Genomic DNA, 26,171 nt, shown 5'->3' with positions numbered 1-26,171 from the left:
GTGTGGGAGTCCAGGCCTGCAGCCTGACAGATGACACTCCACCAGACACATCTAGGTGACTGCCTGGAGATCGAGGCTCCTGACTACAGACTTGGGTCTCCAGCCAGCCTGGGCCGCTGTCTGAAAAGAACACAAGTGGCCACAGTTACTTAGAGGTCCTTCAGTTAGGGTAGAGGTTACAGAGCAAAGAAAATTCTAAGACAATCTCACACAAAGCAAAAATAAGACCGTTTGTCAAAAAATACGAATGATAGGAAACCCTTTGCTTGAAAGCTTGATTGTGGGCCAGCCCTGATGCTCTTCCCATAGATTTTTATTTCAGGTGATTGTACTAAAGTGTCTGTAGGAACAGCACATCAAGTCTGCCAGCCCCTTGTTTAAGAGGAAGACTTTTTTTATGCAATACAGTGAAAAGGGAGCCTCAGCCCTAGCGATCAAGAATACATGGAGATGGGCGTCTGGGTGGCTCAGTGGGTTAAGCGTCTGCCTTCAGCTCAGGTAATGATCTCAGGATCCTGGGATCGAGCCCCACGTCAGGCTCTCTGCTCAGTGGAGAGCCTCCTTCTGCCTCTGCCTCTGCCCCTCCCTCCTGTTGTGCTCTCTGTGTCAAATAAATAAAGTCTTTAAAATAAAAAAAAAGATACATGGAGGTACAGCCTCTGGACCTTCAGGCTTATCCGGAGTTGGAGGCAAGATGGGGCTCTCACTCAACAAATCCACTTGCATAGCAGGTTTTTCCCATGTCCTTCCAAATCTCTCTCACATACAAAGATGTTCCCATGGGAATCGTCCAAAGTTGACATCTCTGATGTGTGTACCAACATTTGGGGGTGGGATCCATATTCCTCACAGGAAAACATTTGTTTTAACTTCTCAGTATTCCAGGGACACCTGGGTGGCTCAGTGGTTGAGTGTCTGCCTTCAGCTCAGGTCATGCTCCTGGGGTCCTGGGATTGAGTCCCGCATCAGGTTCCCCACAGGGAGCCTGCTTCTCCCTCTGCCTATGTCTCTGCCACTCTTTCTGTCTCTTTCATGAATAAATAAAATAAAAGCATAATGTTTTAGTATTCCAAGTACCACCAAGGGAGCAGGAAGTATAGGACTAGGTTACAAACAGATCCCGTGATGCCTTAGAGAAGCACCTGCCTCCCCGACAGGGAAGCAAGCACTCATCCTTGCATAGTCTTTTCAGGTTCAGGACTAAGTGCATAATTATGCCCTTAGTAATTATGGGAAGGGAAGGAGGTAAAGGAGGAAGGATATGGGTAGGGAAGAGGAGGGGTGGGGAGGAGGAAGGGATGTTCTCACTGGGAAGAGGGTCCCTGCATCCAAGACCACACATCCGGCTCCTGGTGACCCTCCCCTATTTGCCCATGCTGTCTACATTGACCTCAGCCACCAAATCTCAAGGAAATAAAAATCACATCAGAATGATGAAAGATTAGTGGGACCCCTGGGTGGCTCAGTGGTTGAGTGTCTGCCTTTGGCTCAGGTCGTGATCCTGGGGTGCTGGGATGGAGTCCCACATTGGGCTCCCTGCAGGGAGCCTAATTCTCTGTCTCGGCCTCTCTGTGTCTCATGAATAAACAAAATCTTTTAAAAAATGATGAAAAATTAGTATCTGTGACGGGTCCCGGGCCTTGCAGGGGTTTCTAACTCCCTGTCTTACAACCAGCTAGTCCAAAAATTAAAAATGAAAAGCAAGATCCTAATGCATTCAGCTCCTCTGACATGCGGCGCAGGAAGAAACAGATGACATGAAGAGCCACAGAGCAAGTAGTCCTCAGGATGACCCCGTGTCTGGCCGCACAGAAGGTCGCTGTGTAGAACCTGGTCAGGCTCCCAGAAGTACAATAGTGGAACATTCTCTGAAAACAAAAGATCTAAAAAAAAAGAAGAAAAAGGAAAAGTCCCTGGCACTTCTCACTTCATTGTAGAAACTTGACTCTCTAGCAACAGCATCTACAGCCAAGGTTCCTCCCTCACCTCCGGGCATGGGGAGCTCCCTTCTGTAGCCAGAGACTGAGCTGAAGCCCCCCTCGGAGTACCCGGGGCAGAAAGGGCACCTGGTACCCGTGGGCTCAGTCACCTGGCCTGGAGGGGTTCACTCAAGAAACGAGACAGAAGCCGCCCGCCACCCGCTTCCCCGGGAACCACTGTGCCCTGGACCGCAGTCTGATAATTCCACCTTAATCTCCCCAGTTTGTGCCTGTGATGCCAGCATGAGCATTCCCTCGCACCGTCCCTCCGGCCACTAAATCATTCGGAGCCGAGTGCCATCACACATTAATTACCTCGCATGACAAACCGTCGGGTCAGCCGGTTTGCTGGGGTCGTGCCTGCCAGGAGGCCGCCTAAGTTATTAGCAAAGTTCGGGCTGGCGGGTTAACACCGCCGCCCCGGTATCCACGTGTGACCCTCACTCCGTGCCTGGGCTTTGCGGACTAAAATTAAAAACGGCTCCTCAAACCCACGACAGGCTGAGAGTCTGAACGGGCGCCGAGCCGTCGCCCCGGTGCAGTGACCTTGTTCTCCGTGGCCCCGAACCTCAGAATCCCCCTCTGGGAGCAGCGGCTCGCCGGCCCCCGAGCCCGGTCGCCCCACCTGGCCGGTGCTCGGCCCGGCGGTGGTGAGGCACGGGGCAGGCCGGAAAGCAGGTGCCCGGCCCAGGAGGAGGCATCCCCAGCCCGAGGCCCGTGATGGATTCCTGAGGCAGATGGAGGGCCTGCGTGAGTTTGGTCTGCCCCGGAAACTATTCCCAAACCCCCTCGGTAACTTCAAGTGAACCCCTGCTAACCCCAAGGCACCTCCGGTTTGGAAGCACCATGGCTGGTCCCGAGCAGGGGCCCACACGCACCCCAGGTCGGCCTCCACTGCTCTCACTTTCCTTCTCTGTTTCGAAAGACGATGCCACACCTCCGTCTCGGCCTGTCTTCTGATGCACCCAGACCCTCACCCGACTCTCTCCACCGCCTCCTGTCGCCCAGGCCCCTCCACAAACACCTGGCACAAGGAGACAGGAGAGTGGTCCTGTTCCTAAGCGCAGGAACGTGTACTCCAACCCGGGGGAGGCTTTCCCAACACCTTGCCTGGCAGGAGGTCAAGGCCGGGGCTCCCAGTCCTTGGGTTTTTGATCGCTTCTCATGTTTGTCAGCCGTTCGGCACCACCCCCTTCGGAAACCTGTTTGCATCTTGTCCAGGGCTTATCCGGGTGGATCCTACCCCAGGACCAGCCCTCACTCTCCGAAAGGAGACTCCAGTAAGAACATATTGGCAGGTTAAATTAGCCTTAGCTGATTCTTTTTTTTTTCTTCCAGAACAAGGGCCGGTTGATGGGTGAGTTACTAAGAGTCTCTTCAGTAGGTGATAGGCCAATACACATTTTCTCCACAGCTAAAACTCCTTTATGACAAATGCCATGATAAACATTTAAAAAATTCTTCACCATCACAGAGTAGCCACGTAACCAGACTGTCCTGCCTGAAGGGGGTTTCCTGGAACCACTGGTGGGGTGAGGGCAGATCTGGGTCTCCTCACCTGGGCCCTCTCCCACCTGACCACCTCCTTCAACCTCCCAACCTTAACCCCAAGCCCAGCCCCTCTGCTGACACGTGGGATGACTTTGGGCAAAAGACCCAAAAGACCCTGCGTCTCCATCTCTAAAATGGGTGCAAGAAGAATTCCCACATCACCATGTTGTGGGAAGGGTTAAATGTACATAATGCTCAGAAAGCAGCCAGTCCGTGAGCCCTCGAAGCCTGTGTTACAAGCATACTTGATCTGATCCCAAATAACACCCTCGTGTTCCTCCCGCAGCACACTCCTATTCACATCCACAGGCTCCTCCCAATGCTTGGGCCTCCAGACCTTACCCTCAGATGGAGCGTGGGAGCCCTCTCCACCTGGGCTTCAGAGGCCACAGCTGCTGGTGAGCCCGACACCAACAGGAGAGTCCATGCTCCTCCCTGGCATGCCCCTGAGCACTCAGGACTGCTGGGCTGCCATGGGAAGCAGGGAAAGACTTGGACTGGGGAAAGGAGGGCTTAGTGCACCTTCGTTACTCTGCCTAGACCCATGGTTCTCAAACCTCTCCCAGAGCTCTTGTGAAAACCCAGGTCCTGGCCCCACAGGGAGCCTCCAATTCAGTGGTCTAGGTGGAGCCCAAGAATTGTCATTTCTGCCAGGTTCCCGGGGATGCTGACCTGCTGGTGCAGGCATCACAATGAGAACCGGGGCCCCATTCTGTCTGTTTGTCCCAGGACCGTGCTAGGGAGAAGAGGCACCGCAGGAAAGCATCTTTGCCCATCCTTCCCTTGCTCCCCCAAACCACCTTCTCAAGCTCCTGTGACAGCTACAGTTACTTCCAGCTTCCTGATTCTGCTTTCACCTGCCCGCAAGACACAAGAGGGGCTGTCACCCTCCGAGCCCTGACTCTGTACCTTCCCCTCCTTCTTCACCTTTGAATCTCTCTCCCCGGCAGAATCCTCACTCTCATATGGCCACCAGTGTGCAAGGAGCACCTCCACTCCCCCCCACCCCAGAATCCTCACAGGCAACGCCAACCCCCAGACACCCTCGGGGAGTCATCTGAAATGAGCAGTGAGCACTTGTAAGTGGTCGGCTGGCCTCCGTCCCCAATTGTCTATGGTATAATAACCCCAAGGAGAAGGGACAGTGAGGATGGGAGTCTTTCCCCACAGACCTGGGCAGAGAGGATGACCAGGAGCTGGGTGCTGAGGGCAGGAGTGGCAGATGTGCCGGCACCATGGGCCCTGGGCCGGGTCAATGTGTGCCGGGATGGTGAGGCCAGGAAGTGAGTCAGTTTACCCAAGGCCTAGGCTGGCAGATGAGAAGTTTGGGTTTTGGGAAGCCATGGGAAGTCCATGGGAAGTCCATGAGGAAGTCCATGGGAAGTCCATGAGGAAGTCCATAAGGCTTAAGCCATGGAAAAGCCATGGGAAGTCCATGAGGTTTTCTGAGCTTAGTTAGGAAATTGGCACTTCCTTTCTTTCTTTCTTTCTCTCTTTCTTCTCTTTTTCTCTTTATTTCATTCACTTAAAGCACAATTATTAAGTGGCTGGTGGGTGCTGGGTGGGGACAAAACCATGCTTAGAGACCCTCTAAGAGGCAGAGCAGAAGGCACGCTGACTGCTGATTGGGCTGGAAGCCCCAGCGGGCAGCAGGAGGCACCCATGAGCGGAGACTCCGCTGAGCCTGGGGCTGGGGACACGCAGGGTGCAGGTGCAGGATGCAGGGTAACAGCTCTCCTGGGCACTAGCCTGCCTCTTTGTAAAAGAGGGAAGATGAGAGCGCATGGCAGCGCTGTAACTGAGTGGGGCCCCGCGGCCTCTCTGGGGTGAGGTGTCTGAACTGCCAGGTGGCCAAGAGGGAGCACCGCTTCCCGGGGAGGGCCCAGAGAAGGTGGAGTCAGGTCCCGCAGACCTCTGGCCGCTCAGCACGGGGTCTGGTCCCGGACTCTGGAGTCCCCCGGGGTGGGGGAGTTGGGGGAGATCCACTGAGGGAGGAACAACCGCGGATCCAAATAACAAGAAGGACACTGGCACTTGGGTGGCATCTACTGTGCGTGAAGAACTGATCCGAAACCCCGCGTGGATCAGCTCATTTAATCCTCATAAACACTCTGGGAGATGGAGTGGTGTGGAACTGTTCCCAAGGTCACGGGCTGGGCCCCTAGCCAGGAGGAAGAACCTGCCCAAGGTCACACAGCTAACGGATGTCATAGCTAGGATTCCCCAGTGCATGTGGCGCGCAAAGCCCCCTCTCCACTGCCACGGCGGCCAACCCGGAGGGAAAGATGACTTCAGCTGCCAGGGAGTGCAGCTGCAGGCCGGCGACAGAGCTCTAGGAGGCACCGTGCCCTGCGCCTTCAAAGACAGCCGTGACAGCAGAAATCAAGGTGAGCGAAATCCATTCAGTCTCCCTGCTTGCCAAATACAGCTTCGCAGCAGACTGGAAACCAGGGCCAAATGCAGAATTCTCCGGCTCCCCAGAGGTGCCAGGCCACAGTGAGGGGAGGGGAGCCACCCACCCGCCACCCAGCCTGGCCCCTTCTCTTCCTTCGCCTGGCGCCACCCCTCAATGCAAGTGCCTCGCCTGCACATGCATGCAAACCCCCAGCCTTGGGTCCAGGTGCCCCTGGCGCCCCACAAGCCACCCTTGCCATGCCTCGGCCCAGGCCATGAATGGCTGCAGGGCAGGCCTCTCGGAGAAGATGGGCCGGGCTGGGCTGGTTGCTCCTCGCAGCCCCCGTGGCCCACCCGGAGCCCAGGCCCTCTTGCAGCAGGTGCACCATGTTTGCTTGTCCCTGACCCTCTAGGCCTCGGGCTGTGAGACCCTCCTGGCAACTTCCTCTCAGGCCCTTGGACTTGTCCCCAAGTGAACATGGTACCAGAGATGCGCCGATGTCCCTTGGAACGCTAATGCACCACTTGCGACTTTCCCCACTCAGATAGCGAAGCTGGCACAAGGCTTCATGTTTCCATCCTTGCATTAGCTACCAGAAAGCTCGGCACTAAGCCGAATCCTGAGTCATGGCAATTTTCTCACCTTCTTCACTTCTTCCTCTTTCCGCATGACTTTTTGATTTCCTATTCCCGCTTTGGCCACCTTGTTGTATACACACGTCTTTTATTGGGTGCTGCCTCAAATCCTTTTTAGAAGCTGACAGGGTATAAATTATAAATAAAAATAAATACTGCTGAAATCTTCCCATTGTAGCTTTCTTATTTCCGGAGTTATCTGAAATCCTGACGTGGCGTTTGTGATAAATTCAACATAAAACATTTTATGCACCGACGTGCTTTCAAAATTCCTGTTTCTGCAGAAGATCCTGGGTTGCTGTAAACCTGGGCTCACAGCTGGAAACTTTTCAAGGGAAAGCAGTTTATCGACACTGTTACCTCGAGCAGTGGCCGCTTGCAACACCTCACCTAAATCTTAAGTACTGTTTAAAATTTGGGGATTATTCTTAACTATCTGGGAACAGCTGAAGTGGGAAGCGGGGAAGTATCCCATCACATCACTTCTGGTTGGAGAAGCATGGTCTTGGGGACTTTATGCTTTAGCAGAGAGATTCAGACGTCATTCCCTTTCTTTCTGTCGCCCTGAGAGCGACCAAAGGAAGGAGGTACGTCCTGGCTGAGAGCAGGGGGCAGGCGTGCAGAGGTAAAGTAAGGCTGCTATTAACTCTAGAGGGAGTTCTGGTTCTGAGGAGAGACCCCTGAGCTACCCACGGTCAAGACAAAGGCACATTCTGACCTAAAGCTGGGGAAAGGCAGAAAGGGGCAGGTGGGCCTTTGTTACATGCTCTAGTTTTTGAAATCTTAGCCTGTGAGATTAGATCCTTTAACGTTTAGTGCTATCAGTATTGTGCAGTTTTAACAGAAAGGAATGATGGAATGGGATGGGATGGAATGGAATGGAATGGAATGGAATGGAATGGAATGGAATGGAATGGAATAGTGTAGCACAGCATAGAATAAAATAATATGGAATAGGAAGTTGTTCAAAAGTAGTAAGGGGGAGCCTGGGTGGCTCAGTGGTTGAGCATCTGCCTTCGGCTCAGGTCATGATATCGGGCAGGGTCTTGGGATCAAGCCCTGCATCAGTCTCCCCGTAGGGAGCCTGCTTCTCCCTCTGCCTATGGTCTCCGCCTTTCTCTGTGTGTCTCTCATGAATAAATAAAATCTTTTTTTAAAATATAGTAAGTGTGCATGTGTGCAGGAGAGCTTGGCACTTACAGATGGATCTTTCATGAGCTTTGTTCTGACCTTCTCTTTCCAACTCCTGTCCACACACAGTTTGGCCCTGCTCAAACCCTCTGGAGCTGGGGTCTCTCTCCCCATTCCTGTCCCCTCTTGACACCTTGATATTGATGCGTGACCCTCTTCCTCACTCACAGGCTGGTTCTTCCAGCAGTGATCCTGATTATTCACCCTGGTGGTATCTTCTGCTTCTGTCCATGGCCTCCTGGCCCTGGGTCCTTCCTCCCCTGGAGCTCACCTAGGCTCTTCGAGAAAGATGGCACTTTCTTCATCTTCTGGGCCACGTGAGCAAAGCATTTGCCAAGTCCTAATTGGCAGTCAAATTTTGAGAGAAGAGTCTTAAAAAGAGTCTACAGAACCAAATTTATGAAGTGCTGGCAAAAGCCACAACTCCAGGAAGGTTGGCTCTGTGGCATTCTTCTCAATGTAGAAAAGTGTCATCAAACTATTTACCTCAGTTACCACTGAGTGCTGAGGTTTGGGTGATTTGTAAAACCTTCTTTAAAAAAAAGATTTTATTTATTTATTCATGAGAGATACAGAGAGAGAGGCAGAGACACAGGCAGAGGGAGAAGCAGGCTCCCGGCAGGGAACCTGATGTGGGACTCGATCCTGGGGCTCCAGGATGGGGCTCTGAGCCAAAGGCAGATGCTCAACTGCTGAGGCACCCAGGCGTCCCTGTAAAACCTTCTTTATACTCTTTGTACTGTTTGATTTTTTTTCCCCTTGTGAGCATGGATCACTCCTCTAACTAGGAAAAGTGACTATGCTTTTTCAAAAAAAATTTTTATTGTAAAAATTATTCCCTAAACTATATTGTTGATCTAAACCCCAAATAGTCCCCGGTCCAATCCCTCCTGGGGAAGGAGACATGCCCCCAGCTGCCTCCTTCCAGAATCCCAGCCTCCACCTCCTGGAAGCCTTCCCCATGGGTCCCGCCTGCCCAGGGCTGCTGGGTTAGATGAGCTCATCTAGCTCTCCCTGTTTTTCCTGCCTCGAGTGGAGCCCGGAGCTCCCCTTGGACATTCCTGAACACCCAGGAGGTAGAGGCCACAGATGTTATCAGGTAGGACTGGCGCCCGTCCAAGAAGAGGGGCAGAGTCACAGGCACAGGCGGAAGCTGCCGGGGGGCTGGGCAGAAAGGGGAGGGACGTGAGTGCGGGTGGCGGCCGGCCGGGGCCTGCGGGGACGCCGCAAACTCAGAGAAAGGCCCGCACGGAGCCCGCGGAGGCCTCGGAGCGGCTGTGGCGCCGCCAGCGCTGGCGTGTGGACTCCCGGCCCCCAAACCAGTCTCCAGGAGGAGGCACGTTCCGGTGTGAGAAGCTGCCGTGCCCGGTTCGGTCCACACCCGCCCGCGGACCCAGGGCCCGCCGTGCCCTGGTCACCTTGTCCCCGAAGCCACCCGCTGCCCTCGGCCCCAGGGGACCCCTGCGACGCGAGGTCGGCCCTGCTGGCCCCTCGCTCCTCGCGTCGGGCACCCTTCGCACCCGCACCCGCACCCAAACCCGCACCCAAACCCCGCCCCGGAGGCCCTCGGCCACAGGCCCCGCGGACCCACCAGGCCGCCCTGCGCGCGTCCCCCGGCAGAGGGCGGCAGAGGGCGGCCGAGCCCGGGCCCGGGCGGCGGCGGGGGCGGGGCGGGGCGGGGCGGCGGGGGGGAGGGGGAGGGGCGCAGGCTCCCCGCGGCCGCCGCCCTGCTCCCCGAGCCCCGCTCCTCCAGGCCCCGCGTCCCAGGGCCGCGCTCCCAGCCGCGTGGCCTCGCCTGTGCCCCCCCGCCCGCGGGCCGTGTCCGCCGCCTGCGCTCCTCCAGCCCCTGCCTCCATCCCCTCCAGCCCCCCATCCCCTCCAGGCCCCCATTCCCCTGTCCCCATCCCCTCCAGCCCCCCATTCCCCTGCCCCCATCCCCTCCAGCCCCCTATCCCCTCCAGCCCCCCATTCCCCTGCCCCCATTCCCTCCAGCCCCCCATCCCCTCCAGCCCCCATTCCCCTGCCCCTCCAGCCCCTGCCCCCATCCCCTCCATCCCCTGCCCCCATCCCCTCCATCCCCCCATTCCCCTGCCCCTCCAGCCCCCTGCCCCCATTCCCCTCCGGCCCCCTGCCCCCCGTGCCCCTCCAGCCCCCCATTCCCCTGCCCCTCCAGCCCCTGGCCCACATTCCCCTCCAGCCCCCCTTTCCCCTGCCCCTGCAGCCCCCCATTGCTGCCTCTGCCTTGTAGGGTCCGGGGCACAGGGGGCATGCCTACCTCTCATACCACCTCTCTGTGTCCCAAGCAGGGTTTCCTGCAGTTTAGGTTTTCCTGTGCCTTTTCCCAATTGTTTGCCTTTCAGTGATTTTCACGTCCTACCAGGAATTACCATGTTCAAGGTAGAAAAGTGACAGACAAGTGAATGGGAGATAAAAGCCACCTGAGATCGCAGCTTCTGTCCCTGCACTTACTAAGGACTTGGTGGATCTACAGCCCTCCGTGTGTGTGTGTGTGTGTGTGTGTGTGTGTGTGTGTGTGTGTGTGTGTGTTGGGGCGGGGGGGGGGGTCCTAGAGAGATACACACCTGTTTTCCAAAATAGGAATCACATCCTCTCACTGAGCTCTGTCACCTGCTTTTTCTTTTTAAAGATTTATTTGTTTGTTTGTTTATGAGAGAGAGCACATGCCTTCGAGCACATGGTAGGGGTGGGGGGAGCCAAGGGAGAGGTGCCCCCCCCCCCCGCCCCACAGGTGAGGGCACTGAGCCGCTCAGGCTCCAGGCAGCTGCCCTGTGGCCACAGGCAAGGGGTTGGGAGGTGAGGGGAGGTGAGGGGTGGAACGAGGCCCATCAGGGTTCTCTCACCCTGGGCAAGACCAGGCCACTTGGCTGCCCATTAGAATCATCTGGGGCATCTGAAAATGGAGATGCCCGGGTCACCCCTCAGAGAGCTGATTGAATTGGTCTGGGGTGCTTTCCGGCCCGAGATTTTTGAAGGCTTCCTCGGAGCGCCCAGGTGGAGGGAAGCCTCTCAAGCAGACCCCGTTGACCCACCGCCTCACCTGGGCTAATGCAGATGTGAAGTGAGGGCCAGGAAGGTCTGGATCAAGACATTTTGAGGTCTTTGGATATCTTCTTAGTAAGAGCCCCTATTCTGTGTGACAGAACCATTAGGATTGGGTTCAAATGAGGCTTCTTCCCATCTGAATACTGAGATCCCCAAACCTGGTCTATTTTGAGACCCGTGTTTTCTGGCTGCTTCCTGGATGTTTGGAGGGTTGGGCCGCGGGGTGAGGGGCTACCCCAAACACCCTGGATGGGCATGGACCATCGGAGGGGGCACGGGCCTGGGAGCCACACCCCGGAGTTTAGGGGCTCAAGGCACCCTATGTGCCAGGGACACCCGCCCCGTTAGCAGAAGGTCTGCAGTGGAAAGCACTCTGCTGAACAGTGTGCCCAGGGGTGCCCAGTGCTGAGGGGGGCGGGATGCCTGGAGCAGGGCAGGGGCTTCGACCCCGCAGCCCTCCCGCATCTCCCCTTCCATTTCTTTGGAAAGAAAAACAAGTCTCAAGTCTGGGACAAAGGAACACACATTTACATACAACTTTCAGGGTCTGTTCTTCTGCATTTTTGCCCTTTAGTCAGAAGAAACATCTGCATTTTTGCCCTTTAGTCAGAAGAGCACTTTAAACCAGTGGGTGCAATGGAGCCCATGCCATCTTAGTCCTGGCAGCACCCGGGGCGGCTCCTAGCCCAGGCTGCTAGGGGCCTAAGGGCGGCCACTGACTCAGTTGTTCACCTGTCCCCCCACCCCCACCCTGGGGGCACTGGTTGTGCCCTGAACCCAGGTGGTGGCTGCACCAACATACTGGAGTGTGGCCAACCCGGTCTGTGCCCTAGATGCTCAGACCTCCTGGCCTCTTCCTCGGGCAGGCATCCCTCCCTCCGTAGCCTCACCGCACCCCTGGACCCCACCCCACAGTCCCTGCCCACCTCCCCGCTACCCCACCCCCCACCCCTGCTCCCCATCAGCCAGGCCAGTTTGGTCTCTGCATTCCAGCTGTTCTTGAATTGTGCCAACCCCCTCCTAGGGCAGCTTACGCTTCCCTTAACCTCAAGACTTGGTGTGTTCTGTGGAAGCTCCAAATCCACCTCTCTGGGCCGGTATTAGAACCCTACTCTTCTCAGCTGGCTGAAGTGATTTTAATATCTATCCCTCCAGTTTGCTTTATTTTTACTTCTTCACATTCTTCAAGCTCCATTTTGACAGGAATTTTTACATAAAAAAGGATTCCTGCATTTTGCAAGTCGTTATGCATGTGTTTGTGGCACATGTATGTGTGTACAGGTGTGTGAGTCATGTGAGCCTGGGTGTGTGTTAACTGTGCTGGTTCTCAAGTGTGGTTCCAGAGCCAGCAGCTGGAGCCCCAGAACCTGTTAGAAATGTAAGTTCCTGAGCCCCACCCAGATCTACTGATGCTGGGGTGAGGCTCAGCAGTCTGTTTTTAACAAGCCCCCTGGGTGATTCTCTTGCGTGATGAAGTTTGAGACCCACTGATCTTCAGTATAATCCAGCTTTTTTACGACCTGCTTAAGGCAGAAACTTACCATCTGCTCTGTTAAGATACAAATATGTAAACAGTAAGAGCTCTGACATTGTTGGAGAGGGCTCAGTAGACTTTTCCTTTTTTCAAATGTCTTTGTTCATTTTTTAACTGGTAAGACAGGCATGTGTGTGCCTGTGGGTGTGCGTGTGTGCACACACATACTCTTTCTAACTCTCCCCGGATTTTGAGAGGCCTCTCCTCGGCCCCTGGTTCTTCTTCTAGGGACACGTAGTCATGGAGGAAAGCAGATCTGAGTCTCACTACTTCACACCAAGGTAATGGTTTCAAAGAGAATGGCTGAAGGAAACAATGATTAAGTCAAAGAATAAAACAGCAATGGTGCAATTTCAGGCACCTGGACGAGTGGTGGTGATGGTGATGTGGATGTGATGGAGGTGGAGGCAGAGATGCTGGCGGTGGTGAAGACAATGGTAGTGGTGATGCAGGTGGAGATGCGGTAGTAAAGATGGTGGTGGTAATGTGGGAGGTGATGGTGATGGTGGTGGTGGTGGTGGTGGTGGTGGTGGAGGTGATGGTGATAATGGTAAGGGTGGTGATGGAGGTGGTGGCAGCAAAGATGGTGTTGGTAGTGGTAGTGGTGGTGGAGATGGTTGTGGAGGTGACGGTGATGATGGTGGTGTTGGTGTTGGAGGTGATGATGGTGAAAATGGTGGTGGTGGTAGAGGTGATGGTGATGATGGTGGTGTTGGTGCCGGAGGTAGTGGTGGTGGTGGAGGTGGTGGCAGTGAAAGTGGTTTTGGAGGAGATGGTGGAGGTGGTGGAGGTGGTGGTGTCATTGATACGGGTGTTAATGGCACTAGAGCTGCTTACATAGGAGTCCCTCAGATCATATTGCCCGCCTCCCCACTCCTTACCCAAAAGGCGTGCCCTGCTCGTGTGATGGTGTGTGTGATGGTGTGTGCCACAGTGTGTGTGATGGCGCCCATGCACTTGGACTCACATGAGCGTGTGTCTGCCACTTTGGCTTCAGGGCCTCGGAAGTTTACAAAGCCCCTCAAGCTTTTAAAATAAAAATAGGGGTTAAACCACTTGGATCTTCCAAATTAGAAAGAATAAATGAACCACCCAGCTGTAGTTAGAGGCAATTAATGTGATTCTGGGAGGGCTTCGCTGCAAGATAATGGAAAAGCTGATTATAAACGAGCCAGGGGTAACGGGGGAGGTCAGAGCGGTCCCTCAGCTCTGCAGGAGAAGCCGTTGCTCCGCTCCGGCGCCAGGGCTGCCGCAAGGTGCTGGTCTCCTCCACGCCGGCTCCCGGCCCGCGGCTGCCCACGCGGGCGAGCAGGGCACGCGGGCGGGGGGCCCCGGCCTGAGCCCGGCCTCCTCTGTGCAGCCCCAGCAGCTTCAGGCTGAAAATAAACCCAGAGAAGGGCAAGAAAATGAGGGCAGAAAGGGAGAGAGCGCGAGGAAGGTTCCCCGTGAGAACAGGCTAAAAACAGGACTTCTGACCTGGAAAGACACTGGCAGAAGCAGGAGGTTGGAAAACACGCGTGAGTCCGGGAGCCGCCGCGCGTCTCTGCTCATTCCTGCGGGGAGGAATCTGGAAACACTGCTCGGCCACCGCCCTCCTTAGGCCAACGCCTGTGGCTTGCATATTTGCCTTCTAATTTTATCCTTGTCTTGATTTTTTTTTTAATCACTCTCCTGGCTCTTTTAAATACGTATAAATTTTATGTTTTGTGTTCTCATGTCCTACTGCAAATTATTTTCTATTTTCTTTTCCTTTAAAAAAAAAATTAAAGCAGATTTTGCACTTGGAGCCCAATGCAGGGCTTGAATTCACAAGAGTGAGATCATGACCTGAACTGAGACCAAGAGTTGGATGCTTAACCAACTGAGCCACCTGGGCACCCCAACAAATTCTTTCCTAAAAACAAGTCAGAGCACAAATGAACAGGCAAACAAACAAGTCTGAAGTACTTTACACTCCAGTTTCCCACCGTCAGCTGATCCAGCTCACCCGGCAACTGCGGTTCGGGTTGAGCTAGGACCAATCTTCAAACACAGCCTTTCCGTCTTCAGAAACAGCAGTGTGGGCCATGCCCTCTCTCTGGAGACCTGGTCTCTGGCTAAAGGGGCCTTGCACTTTTTTTTTTTTTAAGATTTTATTTATTCATGAGAGACAGAGAGAGAGAGAGACTGAGAGAGAGAGAGAGAGAGAGAGAGAGAGGCAGAGACACAGGCAGAGGGAGAAGCAGGCTCCATGCACGAAGCCCGATGTGGGACTCAAACCTGGGACTCTGGGATCATGCCCCAGGCCGAAGGCAGGCGCTAAACCTCTGAGCCACCCAGAGATCCCCCAAGGCCTTGCACTTTTTATGTCCAGCCTCTGGGCCTCCTGGTTAGAAAGACCTGGTTTCTGGCTATATTCAGGACTGGAAGGAGCTGTGTCCTCAGAGATGTGAGGGGTTCACCATCTTCCTCTGATAGTTTGGAGCTCAGTCAGAGGAGCCCTCCCCCATTTGCAATGCCCCCTCTGTGGGAGGAAAACCTCGGGATCCTTAGAGGATAACCCTACCCTTTGGGGGACAATACTTCCCCTTCAAACCCTGTGTTGCCATACTGGACCTGTGAACAATCCATGTGACCCACGGGGGGCTGTACGTGGTAGTGGTAGTAGATGTGACTAGGCCGGGAGTGAGACTTTGAGGATTCCCATCCACAGCCTGTAAAACAACAGCACCATGCAGTGGCCAAGGCCTGGGTTTGAATCCCGGCTCCTCTGCGTATCTGGCTGGGAGACTTCCTTAGCCTCTCTGCCTCTGACTTCACCTGTCGAGTGGGGATAGTAATAAACCTCCCTCGCAGAGTTACTGAATATTTAAAGATAGAAGATTTAAAGGGCTTGGTTCAGTACCAGGCACGATGCAAATTATGACAATGATCATTTTAATTAGTATTTCCCCTGGGTAGCATGCACTGGCCTGGTAGCCTGTTGGAGAAATTGCACCACTTATACTTTGGGGTTCAAAGCAGGGGCCATTAGAAGCTGCAAAAGCCTGGTAACTGGGACATTTGCCCCATATGGCCCCAGCCCCAGACCTCACTGGTTGGCAGAGGCTGTCCACAAGCCCAGTGCTCTGTCACCCCGTCCTGCCACAGTCTATCCCTGTGGGACACCATGTTACCACCACCACCACAAAGACTGGTGTCAAATGGGTCTTGAACAGAGAAACCAAGACTTTGGGTTAGGTAAAGTCTATTTTTTGAAGTTTCCTTTTATTTTGGTGCCCATACTCCCTGTAGTGTACATCTGTCTCATTTGTAGCTACTCTGTGTTCTGCATAAATTTTTCATATTTGAGGAAATCTTCACGCTGAGAGTCTTGATTCAATTCCCAGCTTCCCTTGCAGCTAGGAAGACCTGCTTTCTGGCCCATCAATCGGACAGGATCATACAAGACCTTAGTTCAGAGGTAAGCGATGTGTGGGAACAGGTTTGGTGGGCCCTTGTTTTGCTGGCCCTGGTGAGGCAAATGCACCCAGTTTCAGGTGAAGACAGTGACTGGGGCTGCAGAGCCCACCCAAACCACCAGGTCCAGTTCCCAGGACAGAAGTGACATCAGTGTGGTGGCAGCTGAAATGGCAGTGGGGTTGAGCTCCTGACACCCAGCATGTGCAATGATCTTAGGTGCTGATTCTGGAAGGTCAGCCTTGCTCTGTTTTGCCAGCCCTCTCAAGGTTTCTGTGGACCAGCCAATAACTAATAATGCCCTTTCAGCCTAAACTAGCCAGGGTGCTTTCTGTTGTTCACAACCAAGCCAAACGGGTGATAAGCCATCATTTACTGAGCATTCACCACGTGCCAGGGCTTCCCACTGAGCACTTCACCGCAACTTCCCACTGAGTTGCACAACCCCCTGGGGACACAAGCAACTAATTTCCAAGAGTCAAGCTGCCTCGTGCATCAGTCTCAGGCCAAGCCATTTGGGGCCAGCAATAGGTCTCTTCAGGGGAGACAATAATTTTTAGTCTTCAAACATAAAATGCACTCCAGATATTCCCTAGAAGGATCTTCTCTAGAAGGGACTGGACCCCTGAGATGGGCATTGGAGCTATCCAGGCTCCCAAAACTGGGCAACCTGGAACAAGCTGGATGTCCCTGGGTCATCTGCATCCCAACCTCCTTCTCAACCTGAAGCTGGTGGGTCCAAGGACAGAGACAGGTGGAGCTGGGGCTCCCGAGGAGGGGCGCGAACCTCCCCGGACCCACTGCTGCCCGCTGCCCTGGCAGCCCCATCAAACCTCTGAATCTGGGGCTCAGTCCACCACTCAGCTGAAGGCAGAGACCTCACAGCTGCTCAGAAGAGGCACACACTGCCTTAGACTCTGAGCACATGGTGTGCATACATAGTACCTGTCTGTGTGTATGCATGTGTGGGAGGTATGTGCCCATGTGCATGTGTGCGCATGTACATGTATGTACATGTATGTGTGCACATCCATGTACATGTTTGGGGGGGTGTATGTGTGTATGTGGGGGTGTCCAAATGTGTGTCTCTGTGCATGTTTATGCATGCACTTGTGTATGCATGTGTGTGTAAGGTGCCCTTCTTCTGGGCATTATCCTTTACTTCAATTCCTAATTTTATTAAATCATTGGAGGTCTTCACTGGATACTCAAGGTATTTAATCAGTTACATCTATGCAGAAGCCAATGCCAGCACCACCGAAGGGACAGATGTACTCATTCTATCCTTCAGATGACCCCTGTCCTAAGTCAAAGTCACAGAGCAGCTAATGCTTTCTGTGAACACTTTAACTCCCTAGTTGCATCCTTCAAGCCACAAACAGAATCTAAGCTCTGGAATCAGATAACTGGTTTATGGCCTTTCCTTTGATGAACATATATAATAAGCATAGCGACATGCATGTAGTGAACGCTCTGTGCCAGGTACCATCTACCTGTGGGGACTCTGGTTTTGTAAAAGGAACAAGGTGAGCATCGAGTATAATGGAAGGGCCCTGACGCCTCAGCCTCAGAAGCTGGTTTGATGGGAGGCTGGGTGCTGGATGGAAAATGCACAGGTGGGCACCCAGGGAGAGTGGGTTGGGGGGCCTCTCAGAGGCTGGCTCGCTGAGAAGGCAGTGACCACAGAAAGCATTGGAGAAATAGCCCATGCTTAGGGGAACAAGGACACTTGGGTGTTCTAGCGACAAGAGAGCTGAGTGTGGCAGGTCATGGGCGGAGGTAAGGACTGGATATAATTCATGCAAAGTGGAAATGCAGACCCTTGCTCAGAAATTATTAAAAACTTCCAGATTGGGTGCCGGGCACTGAGGCGGGCACTTGAAGGGATGAGCACTGGGTGTTATTCTATATGTTGGCAAATTGAACACCAATAAAAAATAAATGTATTAAAAAAAAAAAAAAACCTCCAGACAACGACAGAGAGTAAGAAGCAAGCCTGGGGCCCTGTGTGTGCTCCAGACGGGGCACCCTGCAGCTGGCCCTGAGTGAGGACTGGGTCGAGAGGGGGCCAGGGCAGACCTTGAGGTCTTGGATTTTCTTCTACCTGCGATGGAAGCCACAGGCAGGGCCCAGGCTGCAGTATGATCTGATGTGGCACCCGTCCTTGAGCCATGGCCTGGCTGCCAGGAGTAGCCGATGCTGAGGGGCGAGGGCAGGTACAGGTGCAGGTGCAGGTGCAGGGGGAACCAAGGGTGCGGCTTGGCCTGGGACCAGACAGTGGGAGGAGGGCGGTTGTAGAGCGAGCTGATGGATTGGCTGCAGGTGGTGAGGGGACAGAAGTTCTAGAACCTCACCTGACTTGCAGCTGGGGGGACGGGGTGCCCCTCTGCCAGCCGGGCGGGAACACGGCCGTGCCCAGTGCCCTCTCCCAGGGAAGCAGCACCTCTCTGCTCGCGGAAGTCCCATCCCAGCTCACACCCAGCGACCGTGCTTGCTAGAGACTCAGCACAGTCAGAGGCCGTGCTGCCAGATGCTAAATCTCCCCCATAAGAAATCCGAAGACAAAATGTGCAGCAGCCACTGTCCAAAACCAATATGTACAAAACAGCACAGAGCCGGTTGGAGCAGCAGGTGCCGCGGCGGTAAACACTGGAGCCCAACATGTTGACTTTGGCAAGCTCATGCGTGTCTTGTCATGGAAATTGAGTTTATCGAAATTGAAAACTGGGAAAAGACGGCTCGGCAAGGCTATCCTCTCTGACTGCCATCCAACGTGGTGTTAGGAAGCGCAAGAGTTACCATTTCCTGAGTGCATGGCACGCCCATGGGATGGCCAAACGCCCCGGAAACTTTCCACACATTATCTGACTGAATCGTTCCAAAAGCCCTCTATTTTTCAGATGCTGAAAACAGGGTGCAAGAGGAGCTGAGTGATCTGTTCAAGATCACACAGTTAAAAGAGGCCCAAATTTTTTAAAAACCAGGTGGAGATCCTGTGAGCATTATAACGGGTCTTAGCCAGTCAAGGTCATGAGCATCCTGTTGCCAGTGATTGGGATGGGAGTGAGCAGAAGACCTGTTCTGGCCAATGTGATGGGAGAGAAAGCTGTAGGATCAGAGGCTTGGGAAAGAGCTTCTCCCTAATAGAAAGGGGTGAACAATTCAAAACCAAATCCCTTTAAGTCCTCCATCTCTCCTTCCTGCCTGTGGGCATGTTGTGGGAAGAGAAGGTGTGTGGCCCTGGGGCAGCCTTTTAAGATCCAAGAGGTGAAAGGTATAAAGATGGAAAATGGAAGTTTGGAACGTGTGACCGCTGGCCTGTCAAACCAACCTCAGGACCTCCCGCCTCCAGACTTCCTGTTGAATGAGCAGTAAATGTCTGTATGGTTGAAGTCACTGTTAGGTTTTTATTAGTTGTTTTCAGTTGAACACCTCCTAACATAAATCCTGGGCTGGTCTAATTTCAAAGCCCATGATCTTTTTCCTGTTACACTCTGATGTTTATGTGGGGGTCCAGCTGGCATCCATTGTCCATTGTCAACCTAATGCCCAACAATTGCAGAAACAATCAGATTTAGAAACTGGAAAGAAAACTGTCAGTTCGAAGAAGGAGATGTGGTCAGTGCAGCAAGATCAGAAATCTTGCTTCTGGCCTTAATTATTTTTGGCATGAATCCTCACATCCCAGAACTTCAGAGCTGGAACACACCAACATGATCACCCGGTCCACTCCCATATCATAGATGGTGAAATTGAGCCTCTGAGAGGCTCAGACTTGCCCTGAGGCCTGCAGGTAGCATCAGCCCCAAGACTGGAACCCCTCTCTCCTAGCTGGCTCTTAGACACGTGATCTTTCCCTTGCCCTCCACACCAACTCTTGGACTTTGTCCCAAACTCTGATTGGCCATCATCTCAAATAAAAAAGAAAGTCTTTATTTATTTGTTTGTTTGTTTATTTATCTATTTATTTATTTTAGAAATTCTTAATTTAATCATGTTCTTGCGACAGGATCAACTTGGTTGTCATTAACTGAGGTTTCTTTCATGCGTATTTTCTTGTTGTGTCAAGTTACCATCATCTTCCCATGAATTAAGTGGTGCACCCTGCCCAGAAAATCAAAAGAACCCAGAGACAGAGGGTGAGGGGAGAGAGTGTTGAATTCTTGGTTTTTCAGATTAAAATCGGTTCTTGAATCTCATCACAGAGACAGCTGTCTTGAAAGCAAGTGTTGGACATTTGGAAGCCGAGACACTAGGCTCTGACAGGATCCAGTCGCAAGTCACAGACCATAAAGTGAGAAGAGAGCTGAGGAGTCAGAGCACCACATCCCTTCATGAAGACTGCCCAGACTGGACAGAGGGAGCTTAGGTTCTGGAGAAGCCCTTAGAAGGAGCCTGATATCCAGGGAGAAGGGGCAGGAAGGACACAGGGACACTGGAGCAGCCCTGCTGACTCCAGCACTCCTGGGCGTTGGCACCTCGCTGTAGGTGTCCGTGGTGGATGCTGGCGGCAGTGGCACACACTGAGGCTGTCCTACCCAGGCCGTCCTACCCAGTTTATAGATGAACCAAAAAGCCCTGGGGGGGGGGGGTCTGCCCACCAGCTGGACTGACAAGGCCCTCAGGTCTGAGATCCACCTTTTTCTTTTCTTTTTTAAAGATTTTATTTCTTTATTCATGAGAGACACACAGAGAGGCAGAGACACAGGCAGAGGGAGAATGCAGGTAGCCCGATGCGGGACTCGATCCCGGGACCAGGATCACGCCCTGGGCCGAAGGCAGCGCTAAACCACTGATCCACCCGGGGATCCCAAGATCCACCTTTTCTCAGTTCCACCTCTGATGCCCAACCTCGCCATCACCACCCTCTGCCCCCCCCCCCCCGAGAATAAACACCCGCCGAGGACAGAGAGCCACGGCTCTGGGATCGGGGTATTGGGGCCCACGGTCTCATCCTGGAAACTCTCCCCCGGGTCGCTGGGAAACACAAGTGCACCTGCAGCTCCGGGGGCTTGGCCGTGAGCCAGGGCGTGGGCGGCCGCACGTGCAGCGCCTCCACTCACCCTCGGGCCCCCAGAAGATGGTGTGAGCAAGCCCAGCCCTCCCGCGAACTTTACTTTCCAATGCGGACGCCGAGAAGCGCGGCGTGCAAGGGCACGGAACTCCCACTGTCCGTGGCACCCCAGGGCCGACGCCCGCCGAGGGAAGCTGTGGGGCCCAGGGCACCCCTCCACCTCCGCTGGGCTGGCGGACCCCCGCCCACGTCGCCTGCCCTGCGGCAACCGGGCCGGGGCCTGGCGCGGACCCGCCACGCGCCACCGCCCTCCCCCCCTCCCGCGGCCCCCGCTGCCCTGGCGACTCCGCCCCCTTCCCTCCTGACACACCCCCAGCGCGGGCGCTGCGTCCTGATTGGCCGAAGCCTGAGAGCGCGGTAACCTCCCTGGCAGCGATTGGTTGGACTTGGGCCCGCGTCCCGCGGGGGCGGGCTTCCCGGCTCCTCCCCGACTGTGCGGTGGGGGGGGGCTCCTAACACGTGGCGCCACGGATCTCGCCACTTTTCGGCGGGATTTTTTTGTTGCCTCTGCAGGAAGCATCCTCGCTGCTCCCTGAGCCTTATAAGGCTGCAAACACCTCCCAGGCCTCTCTGGAGCCACGTCCTGCTCACGTCGGGCTCACACGGGGCATTTCCCTCTCCTCCTCCTTTGCTTGCTCTTCGCTTGGCTTTCTCTAGCGACCAGCTCTTTAGTGAGAATTCTCTTTACTCTTCCACCCAAGTCCCCCTGCCAACCCAGAAGCAGTGAAAAGACTGCCATTTCCCGCCTTCTGTGGGCCAAGGACTCACGTGCTGATTCTTTTCCTCACCTCTGGGCCGTTATCACCCTGATTCTACGCACACGGACACTGAAGCTCTGAGGTCACAAAGCTGGGAGGTGACAGAAATAGAAATTGGGTCTTACAAGACAGTCTGATGGCACCTGGGCTGCTTGCCCCACACCTCTGCGGTCTACCCCCGCCCTCTCTCCCTCCCAGCCCCTGCTCTTCGCTGTGGCCTCACCCTGACCTGGCTTCACAGGAGCAGGAGAGGTCTCCACCGTATGGGAGAGGAAGGGAAGGGGGTGTCAGGTGGCATTCCCACACTCCATCACAAACCACTAAGGTCCTCGGTGACAATGACACCCAGCCAGGCATCCCTGCCTCCTTGGCTTTGTGCTTGCCCACAGGACTTGCTTAGGCAAACAGGCATCTGGGGAGACTCACACATGATGGTTCTGAGGAGAACTTGTCTGTCCCAGTTGATCTCTTGCACTTTTGCCACTACTGTGAGAAAAAGCCTCTTTGGAGCAGCCGCTGCCCTTTGAGCCTGGCCGCAACATGCACCCACCTGGAGCAGAGTCATCCCTGGGCTCTGCAGGGAGAAGCTGATGCTCCCAGCCACACCCAGCCTAGAGCAGCAACTCCAAGCCAAGTGCAGATGCTGTGCTTCTAAATGTCATGCTTATCAGGTGTCACCGAGGTTCCTGGTTGTGGGGTACATGTGTGGTGGTAAGGATCCTGTGTGCTCTGTTTCCATCGATATTTTCATAACTTATACTGGTTTATCACATCTTTGACAAAAGAATTGTTTTGGCCTTAGAGTGCTATTTCTAGAAGATCTTATGGATAAAGCACTTAACAGAGGCCCTGGTATAGAGGGGTCCTTGGTAAATGCAGTGGTGATGATGATGATAATGGTGGTGGTGATGGTGGTGATGGTGGTGGTGGTGATGGTGATAATGATGGTGTTGGTAGTGATGGTGGTGGTGAATGTGGTGGTGATGATGGTGATGGTGGTGGTGAATGTGGTGGTGATGATGGTGATGGTGGTGGTGAATGAATGTGGTGGTGAATGTGGTGGTGATGATAGTGATGATGATGGTGGTGATGCTGATGATGATAATGGTGGTTATGATGATGGTAATGGTGATGGTGACAATGGTGGTGATGGTGGTAGTGATGATGGTAGTGGTGGTAATTCTGTGAGGCACTGGTTAGAACCCTGGCTGCTAAGGGTCACTCCTGAGCTCCTGACTCCTCTACAGAAGGAAAACTTTTTCCAGAAAGACCTTGGTGCTACAGAGAGACTCAGGCTTGCAAACAGAGTAGCACCTCCTTAATCTCAGTCCGATTACACAACAGCTGGCCCAGGCCTAAGTGACACTTATTTGCTCCAAGCATTTTGGCTGATAAATGCAGGAGATAACTCTTCAAAAATATTAATGATATTACTATGGAAAATAAATAATAATTAATTAAGACATCACAGAGAAATGTGGATTAAAATGAGCTGTGTGATGGACTTTCCATCTTGTTGTTTCTGGTAAGAGGCCAAGACCTGAAAAATAATGAGGTGATAACATGGAAAGAGAAAAGTTCTCATCTCTCCTTCCCCTCCTAGGCTTTTTGGGGCAGATTCAGGCCTCTTCTCTCTGTCCCCAGTGGGTTTCCTGGGGTACACTCAGGGCTGCACTCACCGGGACAATGTGGGTTGGGGATCCTGCTGCTTTCACTGGAAGGGGGACTGGGCCACCAAGAGGCACAGGTGAGAGCCGGATTCACTTGCCCCACAAATGTGCCAGGCCCCCAGGGAAGAAAATGTGTCAGGGATGTTCTATTCAAGTGGGAAAGATACTTTCCAAACAAATAAATGAAGTGATTTCAGGTACTAACAAATGCTTTAAACAAGGCAAAGCAAGCCAAAAACAAGGTAAGAGAATGTTAAGGTGGGGAGAGTGGTGTTAGGAGCTGAATTGTGTCACCCCAAATTCACATGTCGAAGTCCTAACCCTCGCCCCTCAGAACGTGACCACGAGATTGGGCCTGTAACCATATGATTACATTAAAATGAGTTCAGTAGGAAGGGCCCTAATCCAATATGACTTGTGTCCTTATAAAAAAGGGAAATTTAGACACAGACACACACACTCAGGGAGAGCACAATGTGGATGGAAGCTGGCCATCTAAGGAAACAAGGGAAAGGCCTGGAACGGGTTTTCCCGAACCAACTCTGCTGGCGTCTTCACAGACTCCAAGATAGAACATGCAAAGTAAGTTAGTTGAATTTCCAGCTACCCATCCCCCCCCTTTTAAGATTTATTATATTTATTTGGCAGAGAGAGCAAGAAAGAGAGTACAAGGAGGGGGAGGAGCAGAGGGGGAGGGAGGAAGCAGACTCCCCGCCGAGCAGGGAGCCCAATGAAGGGCTCCATCCCAGGACCCCAGGATCATGACCTGAGCCATAGGCAGGCGCTTAACTGATGGAGCCACTGGGTACCCCAAATTTCCAGGCTCTTTAGCAGGATTTGCTGTTCTTTGCAACCTCTCCGTTACTGAACCCCATCCTTAACCTGGTAGAGACTCAGTCACTCCCCTCCCCCGCCCCTCCCTGGGGTAGATTCCTTGTCCCTCCTTGCCAGGTCCTGGCCTATGGCTGCCTTTCTGGCGGCTGGATGGGTCGGGATCAGCTGAAAGGACAGGAAGCTTTAGGAAGAGCCTTCCCATGGATATTCCAGCTCTGGAAGCCCTTGCCATGCCAGCCGCAGCCTTTGCCTGCCAAAGGCACTCCTTACCACCCTTGAGAACCAGCGTGAGCTGCGTGTGGCTGCACACTCGGGGCGCGCTGTGTAACCAGCCCCCTATCCTGCCACTGGCAGCCTCTGCTGTCGCCACCGGAGAAGCAGGTTCTCAATTTCCTTTCATCTTTCTCCAACACTCAAGCCGTAGAGTGATAAGAAAATAATTTCGACAAGGGTCAAGCTTGTGGATTATACGTCTTCATATAATGTTTGGCCAATTACTTTGCATAAAGCCGGGAGCCGATGGCTCGGTGCAGTCTGGCTCAGCAGGTCCTCGGTGTAGAACACCGTCCGTGGGTGATTTAGAGGGCAAGATCGATTCTTCTACCAGGGTATACATTTCCGAGTCCTCACTATATACTGTTAGATAAATTATAAGCACCCACTCTCAATACTTCTTCTCAGTTTGACACACTCAGAATAGTGGCCAGGCTTTCAGAGCTGCATCTGTTCTATCTTTGTAGTTCTTAGTCCGGCCTCTTTCAACACCCCTGGTCCCAGGAAGGCAAGTGCTTTCTGTTTGATTTCCTGTCTCTTCAAGGTCATACCCTTGAGTTTTGGCAGAAAGTCCCTAAGGATTCTGGGCTGCTGTGCTCAGCGGGCCTCAAGCTTGCAGAACTCTGAGTCCATTCTTCTCCTCCTCCTCCTCCTCTTCCTCCTCCTCCACTGCTGCTTTCTTCTTCTTCTTCTTCTTCTTCTTCTTCTTCTTCTTCTTCTTCTTCTTCTTCTTCTTCTTTCTTCTTCTTCTTCTTCTCTCCTTCTCCTTCCTCTTCCTCCTCCTCCTCCTCCTCCCCTCCCCCTCCCCCTCCTTCTTCTTCTTCTTCTTCTTCTTCTTCTTCTTCTTCTTCTTCTTCTTCTTCTTCTTCTTCTTCTTCATCTTCTTCTTCTTTCTCCTCCTCCTCCTCCTCTTCCTCCTTGGCATAGATCCTCATCTCCTTTGAAATCCCTGTGGATAAAATGGCAACACATAGGCTGGAGGCGACTACCATCCAAAAGGTGCCCCAGAAGCAGATGGGTGTTAGTTCAAAGGGCTCTCAGGGGAGGGCCTCACTGTCCTTGTTCTGTATGCATGTAGCACCTGGATTCAGACATGACCAGGACATACAAAGCATATTCGCCTAGTAGGTAGGAATCCGGCTGGCACTGAACTGCTGGGGCAAATCAAGTCCAGCTCTATAACTAGCTAATTGTCCTGGCTGAGGCAAGTTATTTAACTTCTCCGCCTCGGTTTACTCAGCTCTATAATGGGGATCATAATAGTTTTGCCTTTAGAATCAATAGTATGAAGAGTTGAGACTCATAAAGCATCTAGAATTGACCATCCGGGTGTTGGCTGTTATTACCACAGCTATCATGGTTGTGAGTAAATGTCCCAGTAGGATCCAGAATATCTCATTGAGTCATGGTTCTGGGTGAATTGTTGTGTCCCCAACCCCCTAGCTATGCAGGATGAGAAAAACAGGGTCTCGCAATGGTACGTGGAGGAGATGACCTGGGGGATTATTCAGTGGTAAGTTACATAGGGGTCAACCACAGGGTGGGCTCTCCTCCAAAAAAATCTCCTCCAAAAATCTTACCCTGTGTCCCTAGATATGGGTGATTGGGCAAGGGAGAAAATCACCCTTAGCTCTGGACAGACACTCCCCCCCCCCCAGGCCAATGTGGGGTGCCCACTGTGAAAGGAGTCTGGACAAGCAGGAATGTGTGCAGAGAGGGAGCTGGAAATGCAGGGGCCTGAAAGCACGTGAATCAAAGTGATGCTAGCTGCAATAA

At 53.4% G+C, this 26,171-nt stretch overlaps 1 long non-coding RNA gene across 8 annotated transcripts in view; it reads left to right on the top strand.

Moving 5' to 3' along the window:
• The first annotated feature begins 8,468 nt into the window (after positions 1-8,468).
• Positions 8,469-26,171, top strand: part of LOC140634997 (uncharacterized) — a 41,259-nt gene continuing 23,556 nt past the window's right edge. The window contains exons 1-2 of one of the 8 annotated variants that reach the window (XR_012032346.1): positions 8,522-8,850; positions 15,717-15,790. This is a non-coding gene — a long non-coding RNA (uncharacterized lncRNA). Of the gene's footprint in view, positions 8,851-15,716; positions 15,791-26,171 lie in introns of all 8 variants that reach the window. The other 7 variants (XR_012032335.1, XR_012032325.1, XR_012032358.1 and 4 more) reach the window with 7 other exon arrangements.

Source organism: Canis lupus, chromosome 1 (genome assembly GCF_048164855.1).
Source record: "Canis lupus baileyi chromosome 1, mCanLup2.hap1, whole genome shotgun sequence".
In the NCBI taxonomy this organism is placed as follows: domain Eukaryota; kingdom Metazoa; phylum Chordata; class Mammalia; order Carnivora; family Canidae; genus Canis; species Canis lupus.
This window is presented reverse-complemented; position numbering and strand designations above follow the sequence as displayed.